Here is a 15,812-nt window from a genome sequence, read left to right on the forward strand (position 1 = left end):
AACAGTTATGGCTGAACAGTATTAATACTGTACTTTAAAAAACATATTATACCTACCATATTAAGTATTTATTACCTCCAATACCTCAATGTTTACATTTACAGATGTCTTTTTTTTTTTAAATAAGAAAAAGCAATATCATTTTTAAACTATTATTTATTGTTTGATATTTGTACTTTGTATGATTGTGCTATTTTTACACTTATCTTGGAAATACCAAAACTTATATTTCAGGAAATACTCTTGAGGGAGTACATAATGAGTCATACTCATCCCTGGTGTAATTCCGCTGAAGTCAGGGTCTGTCTAATCAGGAGTTCTAGGCCCCAAATCCAGCAAAGCATTTATACTTATGTGCTTAAGGTTAAGAACATGCTTAATGGCTTTGCTGAATCAGGGCCCTACTCTCTGAGCTAAACATCTGTAGGCATGGTCTCTGTTCTGTAATTCAGAAAGGGAACTAACCTGTTCTCTAGAATCATAGAATATCAGGGTTGGAGGGGACCTCAGGAGGTCATCTAGTCCAACCCCCGCTCAAAGCAGGACCAATCCCCAATTAAATCATCCCAGCCAGGGCTTTGTCAAGCCTGACCTTAAAAACTTCTAAGGAAGGAGATTCTACCACCTCCCTAGGTAACGCATTCCAGCGTTTCACCACCCTCCTAGTGAAATCAGGGCTCTCAAGCCTTAAAATAGCCAATTAAACATAGCTAAAACAGAGGGCTTTTTCTTTCCTGAAAAGGCTTTTTGGTCAGCTTTTACATTAAATGAAATTTAGGGGTGCCGAGTTTATATTCAAAACCTTGAATTCTCTAGGAAACACCAGCAGATGATGTAACAAACAACTGACTCTGATCAACCTGACCTCAGTTTAAACTTAGCTCACTATCATAAGAAAAAACAGTATTTGGAATGAAATGCTTTGGTTCTAATAGAACTTAACTTTTAACTGCTACTAGCCATTTAATCACCTGACTTTCAGAGCTGCTGGGGCATCCACAGTGGTCCTTGAAGCCCACGGGAGCTGCAGGAGCTCAGCACCTTTGAAAGTCAGGCCACAGTGTCTTATCCTTCAGCCTTGGACGGGGATTAACTCACTGACTGGTTAGGGTTGCGGAGGATAGTTTAAATTATTACCCACCATTTTAAGGTGGATTTGGTAATTTGCATTCAAATGCATGAAGCTGCACATAGGGCTGGCAACGGTTTGCTTTGCTTTACATCTCACATTATGAGCCAGGAGCTGCAACTGGCAACTGCTACACTAGAAATGTTACAACCAATGCTGGTTCTATATACCCAGAGAGTCAGTATTCTCTGTATGTCAGTATTTGATTCCACCTTGTTTCATGGGCTCAATATGCAGAGAATAACAGAGAGTGAACTGCAGTAATGTTTGGGAGCTGGGTTCTAATATTTAGAAGCAATAGGATGCTCCACTGTCATGAAAAACTGTCAGTTTGTCATGCGTGTTACTGTGCTTTGTAAGTTACCATTACGAAAAGAGGTAAGGAGATTTATACTTAGCTTGTATTTTCAGAGCTAACGCCACAAGGGCGGGGGTCATGTCCCCGTCCCGGGAATGCATTACAATGAAGCTGGTGATCCAACAGAAGTAACCAGCCCAACCACAACAGCGCTGTTCTGCAATTCAAAGGGCTAAAATTCACTTAGAGATGGTACCTAAGTCAGAGTAAGGGCAGGCTTTGGTGTAAACGGGTGTAAAATTCAGTCAGGCTTCTGCAAAAGTCTGCCCCTTTTTGCATTAAACTCCTGTCAAGCCAACTCTGCACTCCTTATTCCAGCAAAACTCCCTTTGGCTTGAGTGATGTCACAGGGCTGTGAACTGGGCAAACGGGTTACAGCAGCAGCAAACAGACCAAAAGTTCCATCTCGCCAGCTGCAATTTCAGTTCTGCAAGACATGTTGCTGCTCAGAGGGCAGTGCCTTTGTAAGTGCTCTGTTGATGTGTTCATGTGCGTGACTGCAGAATTTTCATCTGTTTTTATGTGAATGTAAAAATAAACTTTTTATGTTTTCTAACAGCAATCTGATCTATTCTATTCCTTCCATTTATTAATGTGGTTATGAATGTGAAATATTGCTCACCACCTAGAGGAATGGCATTTATTTTGGTGTTGTAAATAACATTTTGTCTTCCTTGAGTGGCTCACATTAGGATACATGATCATAGATAGTCCCTCCTCATGCAGAGGGTTCTGACAGGGCACTCTGAATCAGTGGGACTCAGTGTGGACATAAAGGGATGAATCCCTTTGCAGAGCCTTTTTAGTAGCCATTGCGCACACGGGGCTCATACCTGAATTAACATGGTGATTAAAGAAACACAGTCAAATACAGATCCTTGTGTGACCTTGGCCAGGTCAATTAGACCCTGATTCAAGAAACTCTTTAAGCACATGCTCAAATCATCCCTATTCAGGCCAGCACTCAAACAGGTATTAAATTATAGGCATGTGATTAAATTCCAGTGACTACAATTGGGATCTAATCTACCGTGCCTCCATTATTCATCTGTAAAACAGGGACTTCCTGTGTTTGCCTTGTCTAAATCGACTGTAAGCTCTTTGGGGCAGGGGTTTTCTCTTAGTATGTTTGTACCGCACCTAGCAATGCAGTCCTGATCGTAGCTGCAGCCTCTAGGTACTAGCACAATACAAACAATATTAACAACCCTTATTGTTTATCTCATTTACAAAGCTACACCCATCCTCATAGCCTCTCAACACCTAGCCATAAAGAATATATGTACGCATACGGACGTAAGCCTCCTTTACCCCTGTTACTAATAAACCCAGATTAGAACAATATATGTCCATTTTGCATTCCGCCATTTAAGCCCAGCTATTTATGGATTTCAATCAGCACGCTAATCAGTTTCACTCTCAATTTCCAGTCACTTTCACTGGCATGAGGCTTCTTGTTTTTAGGCGCACAATGGTTCAGAACATTTAAAATAAAAACACGAAAATATTTGCAGGCAACGAGATAACATCTGCAGTGTTCTACCCACTCATCAACAGGGTTACAGGTCAATGTGGTTGCACAGAATTTGGCCAAGATGATTTTAATCCAAACTGCATTTTTGGCACAATGCATCTGTGTCAGAGACTCGTTTTTATACTGTGAAGATACAGGAGTGGCCTGTACAGCAGAAGTGCACCTGGTGTGACTGCAGCTCCTGCATTTCAAGCAACTCCCTTATTTTATACTCCTTTAGCTTTGTTCCTGACAGATATTGCTACCCTGCTTCCTTTCTTGGACATATCATTCCCCTGTGATAGAACTTGTCCCTCTTCAGGGACCAGGGAGCGCAGTAGGTTAGTGCACTAGCTTTTCACCACTGGGAATCTGGATTCATATCCCAAACAAGGTAGCCCCTGACACTCAGCCCAGCAGGTGATCAGCTTAATCCCTAGTTGGCATTGCTCTGCACTGCAAAACCACTATGCAAAGTAGCAGTGTGGGCAGCTTGTGTGAAGGAGACCCAAGAGGTTTTGCACACCAGTTTTGAGGTGCAATGATGCGGGCGTATGGCACGATCCAGTACTTGAACAGCAAGGGCTATTATAAGGATATTGAATTCGGAGAGGCACTGACTGAGATACAGTAGTGGGGACCCCAGTCCTAGGACACTGTGGGGCGCTGGAGATTAGGACTGAGGTATATTAGAGCTGAAGGGAGTCTGAAAGCCTGTACTGGAACCAGAGCCATAAATTAATCCTCTTGGTCTCTAATACATTCGGATTTCTCCCAAATGCGATTTCAGTTCTCCTTCCCAATCTAGCCTACTGGCACATTAAGGCTTTTGCAACCTGACTTGGATTCACTGATATTTTTGTTTAAATTATTAACAAGAACAATTCTGTTTAGCCAGGTCAACCGTGTATAGGCAGGTGTCTGCCGAACAGTAGCCTCGGGGTGACAGATACTGGTGGATTCTCTCAATTGTTGCAGGCACTGAACATTCTGTCCTCTGCACAGAGAATGCCGCTTTTGTCTGCTAGGCTGTGGTCAGTTTTTCGGTAAGACTCAGTCACTATGGTTAAAGTAACCAAAGGAAGGAAGCAGACCGGATGCTTCTTGCTGTACAGATAAAAAAAGATTTCCAGTTACCTGGTGCCACAGGAGTCACTCAATGCAGAACGAAATGGAGACATTGCCATGAGCCTTTTTCGGGAAGGATGGCTGTGTGCAGTGATAACAGGTGGATTATTGTTGAATGGGAACAGAGTAAAGTGAGCTGTGAGAGAGAAACGGACATATAGACCTCTGAGTTTCAGCCAGGGCCAGAAGCGGAAGTACTCCAAGAGATTCATCCTGCAGGATTCCCAGCCGAGGAAGCTGGTTGGCTGGGTGGATGATGGGAGATGAGCCCTAGCCACAAAATGGAAAAGCTGAGAGCTAAATCTGCATGCAAACTTTGTTCCCAAGTTGCAGGGGTGTTTAGATCCAGGGATGATTGGAATATATTAAACACACACACTTGGTAAGCATAAACACACACATATGCATATTTGCATATATATTATCTCCAGAAGATTTCCGGACTGGTATTACTGAAATACAAGAGGAAGCCCTTGCCCTGTCATCTGGGCAGAGGAGGCACTACTGAAAGAAGTGTTTGCTTGTGCAGGGTGGGGGTGCAGGTGGGTACTGTGTGCCCATTCTGGCTATCCCTTAGGGCAGGCTAATTCAGGATGGGCGGGGACAGCAAGATCCCCGGCAGTCCCTCTTCACACGGCTGCACAGCTTACGGAGCAAGCTGCAAAGCTGACACACTTAGAGCACCATTAGAAATCATCCCCATGACTCACGACACCTACATCAAACCAGAATCACAGCACAAGCGTCTTCTAACCTTCCTTTTGGCTCGCCTTCATCTCACCTAATCTTTGTCTCAATCAGAGAGCGGCTTCACATGCTGGATGCGGATTACAGTTCCGTGGTTCCCGCAGGGCTTCCGGGCTCCAAGTGTGGCCAAGCCCTCTGACCCAGAGTGTACCTGCTCACACGTACCGAGAACACTAGAGATGAAAACAAACCGTCTCCCCAGCCTGGCACGCAACTGCAATTGCAGTGAGGCTGCAAGCATGCTATCTAGGTTAAGTTTGCAATGACAGCCTACGGAATAAGCTCACAGACAAGAAGGGTGACCTTGGGGTAAAGGCATTAGACTTGGATGGGAGAGACCCGGGTTCACAGTTCCTGGCTCTGTCAAAGACTCTCTCTGGGAATTTAGGAGTAGGGTGACCGTACATCCCACTGTGGCTGGGACAGTCCCTTTCTCAAGCCCTGTCTCAGCCATCCTGACCTTTTTGGCAAAAGTAGGCATTTGTCCCATTTGCTTTTGCCAACTGATCAAATCGGCAAATGCCCACTTTTGTCAAAAAGGTGGGGTGCAGAGGTGGGGTGCTGCGGTGGGGGGAAGCAGGGAGCCTCACGCAGGGAGGAGCCAGGGCTCAGGCAAGGAGCTGATATTGCTTGAGTGAGCAGTGACATCAGCGCCAGCTTTTACTGATCCACTGCTCATTCTTCCTGTACAATGGTCAGGCCAGGGGTGTGCCGATACTGCCACTTATTAAGCTAAGCGGGCTTCTCTCACTGCTTACCCCCTCCTCAGTTATTGTTTTACTCATCACCGGTGGTTGTCTCTTTAGATGTATAAACTGACCTCTCTGTGGGGCAGGGACGGTCTTTTTATTAGTTCTGCACAGTGCATAGCACAACAATCTGACCCCAACGGGACCTGTAGGTACTGGTGCAACAGAAATAATAAAAGTCATAATAATTGCATCTATTATGCTGCATCATTGCATGCAAGTTAAGTTCCTGACAATCTTCACCTGCCTTCCCTTGTTACAGTAACATCTGGCAAGTGTTACACAAATAAGAAATGGTGGTTTTTTATTTTTTCCCCACATAGAACATGGTTTCTTGGCGGGGTATCTTCTTCCTGACAGCTAACCCTGCGCATGCTCAACTTCCTGACACTTAACCCCCTTGCACAGCCAGCTAGCTCCAATTCATTCACTACATTTAGGCTACCACAGCTCAGCTAAATGGCCTGAAACACACTTGAAATGCTTAAACCCCTTCTGGCCTCTGTTACATACATCCTGAGCCCAACCCCGCAGTCATCACCGAGACAAAACTCCTATTGAAGTACTGCAAGGACTAAGGATTGCAGGGTTGGGCCCAGTTGAATCATTTTGACAGGAGGGCAGATGGGGGCAGGACTAGGTTTCAATATTAGGGAAAACAGGGGTTGAACATTCGTTCTAGTTTTGCAAACTTAAGTACATAGTTCATGCAGTTGGGAAGCCATTGAGTGTCAAGAAGTTCACCAGTCCCTACTGAAAACAATGTGGCCCTGGAACAAGCTGCCAAGCAAGGCATGGGTTCACCCACCAGGCTAGAATACACACCCATGAATGACAAAGTAGCAAGATCCACCCTGCCATAATGCAGACAGCACTAGACAGACAACCCCAAGAGCGGTCCTTTCAGACTCCAACAATTGTGTGACTCACAGGTCCATGTGCCAACCTCTGCCTCCCACCGGACATTAATGCTGAGACACGATTGACGGTTGTCACTCTCTTCTTGCGCATCCATCTGACACTCATTTCACGTATCATGCTCAGTCTGTGGTTTAAGCTGCACACTTCCTAGAGATGAATGTGATGGAACAAGCAATGGGCTGACCCTGTGGCAGAATCTGGGGACAAGCCTCCTAAGCAACAACAACAAAGTACAGACTTGCACAATTGTGCGGTCACGCCAGGCTGGGACTTACATGGTGAAGTGCGTGGCTGACATGCAGCGGATGAATCACTGGCGTGGGAGAGCTGTTTGGAAGGGCATGCTGGAGAGAAGGCCACAGTTGAAGTGAAGGGCAGGCTGAAAAGTGCCCTCTGTTAGCCAAACACTCACAAGGTGTTGCCGCAAAGATCAATGTGTCAGCTGCTCCATCACCCCTCTCAACATATTGCTCAGTTGGGGTGAAATTCACCCCAGCGCACTGGGCCTGCCTGAGACCGACACACCACAGGTGTCCTTCCTTCGAAGAAGCATCTGATGCTTCATAGAAAAATAGGGCAGAGGCTCTGAAAAAAGTGGGGCTGCACAAGGCATTTGCACCGATTGAACAACCTAGGTTTCAAAGCTGATTTTTAAATCACAGCTGATGAAACATCCGAGGACTTACGTAGCACCTAGGCCTGGTGCTGTCCCTTTGCATGGAAGCATGTTTCGCCCCAAATGAAGAACAGGTTAAGAGGGGTCACAGCTGACCATTCCAGTCATTGCAGGAGAAGCGTCTTCTGCTTTTTCTGTGGGAATGTGAAGAAATTTGCTTGAAAGCAATATATGTCCTCGTACTGAACAACCTGTCCTCTCTGAGAAGGAAGCCATTAAATATCTTCGTCATTGCCTCATTGACAAATGTGGGAAAGGCAGCCAAGTGCGGACAGTCAGTGAAGGTTACGCACCAACCTGGCTGCAGCAGAGGGAAATGCAGCACAGATGAAGGATGGGGACATCCCTCGGCTTGTAGACGATCAGACTCAAAACGCCATCCTCTTCCTTCTTCTGAGAGAAAGGGGAAGCTGTTGCTTTCAGCTTAAACAGCAGATTTATCAGGAATTTCTGCCTTTCACTTAAGGTTATGGGTATTAAAACAAACTGTGCTTTTATTATTACTGTAATCATTAGTTTTCTTCTCAAACCTTAACTATAAACATCCCAGGGCCCCATAAAAAAATGGCCCCAACTCTCAGTGGACTGTATTTGGCACAGGATAGGGAAGGAGGGCAAAGATGAATTTAAGCAGTGCTCCTCTAAGTCTGGCATTAGGCAGGGGCCTGCCCCAGCCCTCAATGTAAGGTAGAGCAGCCTCATGGCTGCTAGAATTGATGCTTTGCTTCCTATGGCCCCCAGGGACAAAGAATAGCCATAGTGCAGAGTACTCCAGCTATTCTTCCTTCCTGCCACTGAGACGCCCCGTTCAATGCTGGGGGAATGAGAAGCAGGCCTGTTTAGGGCTGATCCAGTAGCTCTATGCCAGCAGAGGAGTCCCATACGCAGCAGGTGTTTGCTGGGGGTCATTTGCTGGGGGTCTTCACTTTGACAGAGTGGCATAAAGGGGCCCTAACACAACGAGGATCAGGTACACGGTCTCTAGTAGCATCAAAGAGCTGGGGCAGGGTATTCATTTCTTAAAAATCTAATGAAGCATTTTAATATTGCATGTTTGTTAAAATCATATTTGTTTCATGGTCGTTTCATTTGAGGTCATTATTGCCTCTTAAATTGTCTGTGCCCCTGGCCCCAGGTGAACGTCTCTCCATGCCCTAGATTTTAATACAACTCTTCGGAAAGGCTGGGGTTTGTGGTAAAGGAGGTTGAGTGTAAAAATGAAAATGGAGCAGACAGTCCTGGTGTGGGTTTGGTGCATTCATTATGGTAACAGAGACAAGAGGAGGAGGCCCCAGGCCATGCACAGCTTCACAGACTACCACTTTCCTCCTCCAGCTATGTCTCAGTGCGATGAGCCTGACTAAGATCAGTTGGTGAGGAAACAACAGGATTACTAAAGCCAAGAGTGCTTATGTTGCCACGGCCTCTCACAGCCACATTTGCAGAAGTGTTTGCTACTTCTGAGCATCTCCATTTCTGGGGCCCAGCCTCTGACTGTCCATTGAAATCAACTGAAGTCCATCGATGAATGAAAGAACCTGGCTGGACTATCAATGGAAGCTGGGAGCCTAAATACGTTTGAGGCTCTGGGTGCCCGATGTGAGACCCCTATGCCTGACGCCCAGAGGTGCTAAGCCTCCCCGAGCAGTCCATCCTGGCATTGAAGGAAGCAGGACACCAGACACAGTGGCCACTGTTCTGTTCCAGTGGGACAGGAGACAGGACACCAGATTGAACAATCCTTTGGTCTGTTTACATCTGGCAGTTCCTCTGGGTCTAGAGACAATTCATACCCTCTGCCCTAGGCCTCACTTTCAATATTTTGACAAATGAAAACTGGTTCCTGCACTTATTCATTTTCGCTCCCTCTCTACCCGTAAAGTGTCGGAGCAGCAGCCATCGCTGTCTCATAGCGAGACAGTAACACAGGTGCAGTACCTAGCCACAAGGTGGGTTCTGACGCATGTGAGGTGTGAGTGAGCAGCCAACCACAGAATTCTCTACCTCATCTCAGAATTACTAGGGCTGTTTGCACTACCAGTTATAATCAGTCTCCATTTTAATGGACGTGATAATATTGTATTCCGGGCCCTAACGGCTGGCATTCTATGGTGACGGTCAAACAAACAACCATTTGTATTACTATAGCTCCTTGGAGTCCCTGTCATAGATCAGGACTCCCACTACGCTAGGTGCTGTACAAACACAGAACAAAGAGACAGTCCCTGGCCCCAACAAGCTTATCACAGCAGCATTGACTTCGCCTTTCTTCCCTCTAATAGCAAGACAGAGAATTGTGCAGTTTACAGCATACATGGTTTTGTGTTGGGATCTTAGGGGGTGGGATTTCGAAAAGCTCCTAAGAGAATTATGCACATAAGTCCCATAAGAAAGTCAAGAGAAGGTGGGTTCCTAACTTGCTCTAGGCTCTCATGAGAACCACAGTCTAAAAATCTAGCTCCAATCAGCTTCTTACAGACTTCAATATCCAAAGGCATATGATACAAACAGAGATTTGAGCTGGTGCCATAGGGCAAAATTTCCCATTTCTCCCCTTTATGCTGTGTGGTGTTCTATGCACTGGTTCTTTTCTAATCTAGCCAGGTTCTTTCTCACACCCATCACTATGGTATCCAAGCTCCTGCTGTCCTCCCCACCCCATATGTCAGTGGCACGGTAGGTCGCAAAGCACATCGGGATTCTCTGTGATTAAAAAATGCCATATGCTGGAAAAAACGGATTGTTGTCCAGACACTGTGATGTCACTTATATTCCACTTCAGTGTTACTGATGACACCGTTTACCAATAGCCTTGCATGGTCCCTTTTGTAGCACTTCACAAACACTGAACCTCAGCAGCTGCTTTGTGAGTCAGTCAGTGGCAGCAGCGGTCCCATGCGGTATCCATTAGATCGGTGCTCCCAACCTCGGAGTCAGACACAGGTTTCAGGATCTGATCTTCCCATAATAAAATGGCACAGGGATTTTTGCACACTGGGAAGGGGCTTGTGGAGGGTTCCTGGTATGAAAACAGTGAGAACTACTCCACTCCACTAAGCCACACTGATCCTCTAAGAACTGGTTGAGAATGAGAACTGAAGATGAATTGCAAATAGTTTGTGTGTCTGGGAAAGGGGCCTCTGGCTTGCAAGGCCAAGCAACTCCAACTAGCTACACCTGCTGCCTGTGAAGAGAGGCCATACAGGGCTGGCTGGAGACATTTGGGAGGCAAGTGGCAGCCTCTCAGGAAGGTATCTGGTTTCAATGAAGCTCTTTTCTGGCACAGTGAGCCATAGCTCAGCCTCCCCCTCCCACACCCCCACCCCAAAGACCTTGGAATCAAGCCCTGAGGCTTTGGTCCCCCACCTACCTTAACAGAAAGCAGAACCATGTTGTGTCCCTCTCTCCTCTGGCCAAGGGAGGTTTCACAATGACTAGGGGAAGGTTACCTCAGCGAAAGGGACCTAGGGCAGCCCTGCAAGGCTGTTATCCCACCAAAACAAGTGCTGCTTGCTTTTCCTTTCATTACAAATTGCTTTATCCAGACATAGTATAAGACTCTCCAAGGACATAAATCCTGACGTCAAAGCTCGGCAACTGGCAATTTTTAAAAGGTGTTGATTGGAAAGTGGGGGAGCAGATTGGCAAGATCTGGCCAGGAGAGATCCAGGAGCCCGGAGACATTTATTGTTCATATTACATATGTTAATTAATGGAATAATAATATTACATATTACCTTGTCTTCAGCAGGTCTAATTAGTGCACCTCCACTGACTTCTTTGGAACTGCACTGATTTATGCCAGTTGAGAATCTAGCTCAGGGTGTCAAGACCAAATCTGTATTGGCCAAGGGCATGAATTAGATGACCCAAATAAGTTTTTTCCATCTTCGCCTTTTATGAGCTGCTTCTTTTTTCCCCTTCAGAGGTCTGACCCACCCTTTTATCGCTCAAGGCAGTAATAGAGTATTTCTTTGCTTTCAACAGTTTGCTATTTCCAAGCTCCAGCTACCAGGTTTATTTTCTTTCAGTAATATCCAAGCTCACTCTCCTTATGCTCCGATTTCCATATCCTGAATCTTTTACAATGCCGTCATCAGCCAGCCCCTGCTGCTGATACATCTCAGACACAGTTTCCCTTGCCAATGACGCTCAGAAGTATTTTGATTTCCTCTTCAAAGCAGCGAGGAAAGGTTTTGTCTTCCTTGCCTGAGAAAGGTGCTGAGAACGTTTGAAATAGGTTTTCCAGTGGATATATTGTAAGATCTATTCTAGCCAGATGCATTTGGGGTTACCCAGTTTTCAGTGAAGAAAACCTCTACGGTTTTATGGTTTTACAAGACTAGAATGTGAATTTGGTCCCATTAAAGTTGTAAATGATTGTTTTGTTTTGTTTTTTTTACTACAAACTCACTGGCATATGCCCTGGTCTAATTCCTCGGAGGGGCTGCAACACATAATCACAATCAAGGGGTTACAGTGGATGAGAAGCTGGATATGAATCAACAGTGTGCCCTTGTTGCCAAGAAGGCCAATGGCATTTTGGGATGTATAAGAAGGGGCATTGCCAGCAGATTGAGGGACATGATCGTTCCCCTCTATTCGACATTGGTGAGGCCTCATCTGGAGTACTGTGTCCAGTTTGGGGCCCACACTACCAGAAGGATTTGAAAAATATTGGAAAGCATCCAGCGGAGGGCTACAAAAATGATTAGGGGACTGAAGCACATGACTTATGAGGACAGACTGAAGGAACTGGGATTATTTAGTCTGCGGAAGAGAAGAATGAGGGGGGATTTGATAGCTGCTTTCAACTAAAAAGGGGGTTCCAAAGAGGATGGATCTAGACTGTTCTCAGTGATAGCAGATGACAGAACAAGGAGTAATGGTCTCAAGTTGCAGTGGGGGAGGTTTAGGTTGGATAGTAGGAAAAACTTTTTCACTAGGAGGGTGGTGAAACACTGGAATGCGTTACCTAGAGAGGTGGTGGAATCTCCTTCCTTAGAGGTTTTTAAGGTCAGGCATGACAAAGCCCTGGCTGGGATGATTTAGTTGGGGATTGGTCCTGCTTTGAGCAGGGGGTTGGACTAGATGACCTCCTGAGGTCCCTTCCAACCCTGATATTCTATGATCAAGGTGGAAGGATGCATAAGAATGCCTGTAGGACCCCACTTGATTCCCAGGTACAGGCTTGGTAAATCCCATGAGAATACCCTTTGTGGTCCAGTTCATGTTGTCTGGATAGTAGGGGTGCCAACCCTCCAGGTTTGGACTGGAGTCTCCCAGAATCGGCATGAATCTCCCGGTGACTATTGATAGCAATCTGAGAGATTTTAATAGGATATTTTAAGAAAACAGCATTATGTCATGTCGGGAGGGAAAAAAATCTCCCAGAATAGCTTCAGTCGGAGTTGGCAACCCTGCTGGATAGAAGTGCACAGTCATATGATTGGAGTGCACCAGGGGAAACACTACATGAGCGAGTTTTTCCTCCCTTTTCTCTGTCTTTTAAACTCCGGTTTGGAAATTTAAGTTCTGCTTGGTCTGGATGAATCAGCATTAAGAAGCCTAGATTATAGGATTTCATCCACAAATAGCACTGAGGACTTCGAGAAATACCCTGTGCTTCCTCATCAGAGTCATCCTTCACCACTTCTGCCTTTCAGAGAAACATTTAATCTAAATAAATAAGATAAATGAGATTCATTAAAGAAAACTTCAGCTGGTCTAGAAAGCAGTTACAACAACAACTTCCATTGTGGGGAATAATTTAGCGCTGGCAAAAGATGCTGAGTTGATCACCTGAGATACTGCAGACCTCTGATTAGGCACAGGACAGGTATAGCACTGACAAGAGCAAAGCAAGCTTCTTCACGCTTGTTAAGAGCTGGTGTAAAGAGCCACACAAAGGAAGCTATTTGGAGTGCACAACTTCCGGAAGTTGTACTGGTCCTACAGAACCCTGGCAGTGTACCACAGAGTTTTGAGCACCATCTACTGGTACCTTATTAAATATTTACATATAGAGAGACATAGAGCACTCTCGTAACAGCGCCCTTCCGCTACTGAAAACTGAATAATGTCAGTTAACTATATGGTCTTTGAAATTACTAAGCAACCTGATGACTCTCCCGTTTGGTGTGGTTTTATTCTGAATCCCTTGCTTCTCTGGTTGATGGTCCTCAACATGACCGTCCTGTTAGATTTTCCAAAATCACCTTTGCCGACTTCTCAGGGTTGCCAGTAGCTGAACATCCTTCACTATCATCACCATTCTCCCCTGGATCTACATCCACCTAGAGGGACTCATTTGGGTCATCCTTCGAGGGCAACTGTTCCTTACCACCGTTGGCCTTACTACTGTTCTAATGGTGGGGGTTGGGGAGAGTAGGGCAGCCTTGTCACAACATTGTTCAACCAATGTGCCCCAAGACTCCACTTAAGTGCTCAGCTCCTAGGATGACTGGGGAAATAAAATCCATGGACCGTTCAGTCCTTGGCCTCTCTGCCAACAAGACTGGTAATTACTGCCAGCAGTGAAAGACTAGAATTTCCCCCAATTCATCTTATACAGATCTTAATGAACCTGGGATCAGATGGTAACAAACTGACTATATCAACCTGGGTTGGAGTCAAACCTGTGACCAAAACCAACAATCTTTCACTGGTAGCGAGAAATGGATATTTTTACTGTGCAGGAAATTTGCTGCTAAAAATAAAGGAGTCGGGTGACAGGAGAAGCTCCTTTTTCCCTGCAAACTATTAAAAATTTTAAATGTTGCGATGAATCTTTCATACATTCCTCTAGAGTCAGCAGGACACAGGTACAGTCCCACGGGTTTACTTGAGAAGTGCCATGTAGACGAATCACTGCACAGGTACACACACCCCCAAACCCCTTTACAGAACACACACTGGTTACATTTGGTGGGACTGGTTTTTAAGGGGCTCCCGTTCTACTGTCTCATTTCCACACCTGCAAGTCACTGTGGGCCCAAATGACGGCAAGTTGTCTAAACAATGCACCAACTATGAGGAAAGAGAGTGGTAGGTAGACATCTTCAAGCCATCATTTGTCAATGCAAAACAGCACCCACAATTATATGTAGGTGCAAAATGGAAGACTGGTTCTAAATGCAAGTTTGTAATTAAATGTGGCCTGTGACAATGTGTGGAAAATGTCTTCCTGCCTTTAACGGTAGTTACCTGGAGCTACTACTCAGCACACACCCTCCTTACATTACAGTCAGTTACTGCTGACCATTTCATCACAATAAGAAACACTCTCAATTCACATATACAGCATGCCATAGACATTACAATCAAGAGTGTTCAGGGATAACCAAGTATCTCACAACGGAGTTATTTACGTCTTTGTTGCTTCAATGGATGCTCTGTTTGAGTAACAGTGTCCTAGGATCATTGAAAGCCTCTACTCGACGCACCAAGGTTCTCTATTAAGGTTAGAAACAAGCAACATTATTGAGTATCGCCTGACTTGGAGCTCTCCTTAGAACTAAAGAAAAAACTCACTGAGGGTCTGGCCCCTGTGTGTTCTGGGTCTTGTGCAAAACCTGGGAAGGAGCATTCTGGAGCAGTCTCCAAACTCCGGGTCCAGAACGGAGAGTGGAATGTCCCAATGGACGTTACAACGACCAACAGTCCAACAGCAGCATCACTGAGGCTATATTTGCTGGGCCGGGGGTTGACAGTTGAAAGGAAAAGTCACATCCAGTTTGCATAAATATTCCCAGCAGGAAAGGCAGGGTTTAGGGCGATATGCAAGTATTCCATGTCTCAGAAGAGAGAAGCCTTGTTTGGACAAGGCTTCGTCATATGGTACATGGCAATACATGGAAGACTTATTCCTGCATTTAACTGTAGTTACCTGCAACCCATTACTCTGCAAATACCTTCCTTACATTACAACCAGACCATCACTGCGCTCTCAGATGAAGTCACACAGGGAAATGATAAAACACAAGAACACCCTATCACCTGTGGGTGAACACTTTCCTATTAGTCCTCATCCTCAAAGGAAACCTGCACAATGCTTACAAAAGACAAGCATGGGAGCATAAATTCATAACTTTGCTAGACACCAAAAACCACGTTCTTAATAAAGATACTGGATTTATGGCTTATTACAACAATCTGTAACCCTTTAGCCCCCATTTTCATCCTAAAACTAAAGGCATATTAATGGGATTGAATGGTTCTTAGAATATGTGATAAACTATTTATGCTAAACTATCTGTTTGATCTTGTACGCTGGGTACCTTTCCCACACCTGAAGAAGAGCTCTGTGTCACTCAAAAGCTTGTCTCTCTCCCCAACAGAAGTTGGTCCAATAAAAGAGATTACCTCACCCACCTTCTCTCTCTCTCTCTTCTAGGACCCACACAGCTACAACCACCAATTCATACAGCATTGTTCACTGTCAGTCTCTTTGCAGAGAGAACCTGTCCTGTGTTGTTTCTGGTTGAGCCTTTCAGACTGGAGCAACAGAGGATGCCCCTTTTAGGTATGAAGGGAGTCCGAGATGAAGATGGTCTCCCTACATAGGGGTCAGGGTGGGAATAGCTTTGTTG

At 45.3% G+C, this 15,812-nt stretch overlaps 1 protein-coding gene across 1 annotated transcript in view; it reads right to left on the reverse strand.

Annotated features, from left to right (window-relative positions):
• MAPKAPK2 (MAPK activated protein kinase 2) overlaps window positions 1-15,812 on the reverse strand; it is a 110,947-nt gene that overhangs the window by 3,901 nt on the left and 91,234 nt on the right. The gene's annotated exons all lie outside the window — the stretch shown is intronic.

Source organism: Lepidochelys kempii, chromosome 21 (genome assembly GCF_965140265.1).
Source record: "Lepidochelys kempii isolate rLepKem1 chromosome 21, rLepKem1.hap2, whole genome shotgun sequence".
Lineage (NCBI taxonomy): Eukaryota > Metazoa > Chordata > Testudines > Cheloniidae > Lepidochelys > Lepidochelys kempii.